Source organism: Malus sylvestris, chromosome 5, assembly GCF_916048215.2.
Source record: "Malus sylvestris chromosome 5, drMalSylv7.2, whole genome shotgun sequence".
NCBI lineage: Eukaryota > Viridiplantae > Streptophyta > Magnoliopsida > Rosales > Rosaceae > Malus > Malus sylvestris.
Window position 1 is genome coordinate 24,525,773 of NC_062264.1, and position 1,860 is coordinate 24,527,632.

Genomic DNA, 1,860 nt, shown 5'->3' on the forward strand with positions numbered 1-1,860 from the left:
AGCAAATATTATATTTACCTTCATTGGTAACAGTTAAAAATATCGTCCGTAAACTATTATTTCAATTATTGGAATTGTATAAGAACTTAAAAAATTAAAATATGGAAATGTATGATGAATGTACCTATAACGGTGTTTAATTGTCAAAAAAAAAATTTATGACAATTTTTTTTTAATTTTCAAGTTGTTAAAAAACATGTAGACTGATGAAAAAAGGGTAATGGTAAAAAAAAAAAGATAAACGGGTTAAAAAGGATAAATGGTTAAACGGGTATTAAACAGTTACGGTTAAATGGGTATGCGGTTATGGGTATGGTTAACCGTTTATAAACGGTTATGGGTATGGGTATAACCGTTTAGGCAATTACCCAACGGGTAAACGATTATGCGGGTATGAGCATAAATGGTTATGGGTAAATTAACCGCGGTTACCCGCCCGCATAACCATTGCCCATCCCTAGTCCTTACACATTTATGCACTACCTAAACTAGCATGCATTGGAGTGTACAAACTAAACTAAATAAAAATTCGGTGTTTTAAGCTCCATCATAAACAATTATATCCACCAATAATATAAGGACTTTAGAGGAAACTCAGACTACAAAATGAGATTCCGTAAGCTCTTTCTTACTCATACTTAGTTTGGATATTTGATAAAACGAAAAGCACCGCAAATTGTTAGGAAGCTGGTGTTATAATCGACTCAATATAGAGGATACGAAAGAACATAAGAACACAAATTTCCATCAACATATTCCTGATTGAAAAGTTTTTCGTCAATGAGTGAGAAATAACGACACAAACTGGGCACAACCTAAGAGCACAACTGTATAAAGAGATTAAAATCTGCACAGACAGAACTACCAACACAGCTCTAATGCAAAACTCATACTGAAAAACCGTTACGATTCATAACCAACAATCCCACAACAATTCCAAACAAAAAATGCAACCGGGTTTCACATAAAAAGGCAGCATAATAGACAAATACAACAAAAGAAAAAAAAAAACCTAACTTTTCAACATAGCAACACATGTTTACTTCTACTCAATCATAAAAAAAAAAAGAGGAACCCATTACAACAATTCACAAACACAAGTCAAAATTAGACAAAAAAGAAGAATCACATACCGAGAAAGGATTTGCCTTTCAAGATCCATCTTCAGTGGATACGCACTTCCGTAAATGTACCCCTAGATTTTCCTATTTATCAGCTCCTGTGTTACCTTCGCCTAAAACCCAACAAGTAAACAAACCTAATTCAACAAAATTTAATCACATATCTTCAATTCTAAACAAACAGCAACACAAATCAAGAGAAAGAAATAGAGCAATAGAGAGGGAAAATATCGATTCCAAAGCAGATTCGAGAGGTCGATTCCCATTTAGACAACGGTGATTGTGCCAAAGCCTCGCCTTTGAAATCCACTGAGACATACAACGGCGAGATCTCGTGCTTTCTAGTTGGAGACGAAGTCGAAGATTCTGTAGATTGGGAATACCCGAGATGCCAAGAAAATGATAAGATCCAAATCTCTAGGCCCTTAATCAACCTGCAAGTAACATAGAGGATAGAGATGGAGAGGGAAGGAAGAGAGAGAGCATAGCTCTTGAATTGTTTTTGTTTATATTTCTTTTGTGTAAATTCTGATCTGATACATTTGAGGGAGTTGCGCTCCTTTTATATAGCCTCCACACTTTTAAATGCCAGTTGGCATATTAACAATTCCTCATAGTAATAAAGCATAAAACCTCAGTTATAACTTGGGTCATAACAATACTCCCCCCTTGAAAATTAGCCTTGTCCACAAGGCTAAAAAATTTGGATGTGGGAACTTGTTTGAAAGCAGCAACACAT

At 34.9% G+C, this 1,860-nt stretch overlaps 1 long non-coding RNA gene across 1 annotated transcript; it reads right to left on the reverse strand.

Annotated features, from left to right (window-relative positions):
• Positions 1-246: 246 nt before the first annotated feature.
• On the reverse strand, positions 247-1,648 carry LOC126622044 (uncharacterized). Its single transcript, XR_007623276.1, has 2 exons — positions 1,505-1,648; positions 247-1,234 (listed from the first exon to the last, which is right to left on the reverse strand). It is a non-coding gene; the product is annotated as an uncharacterized LOC126622044 (long non-coding RNA).
• Between the last annotated feature and the right edge of the window lie 212 nt (positions 1,649-1,860).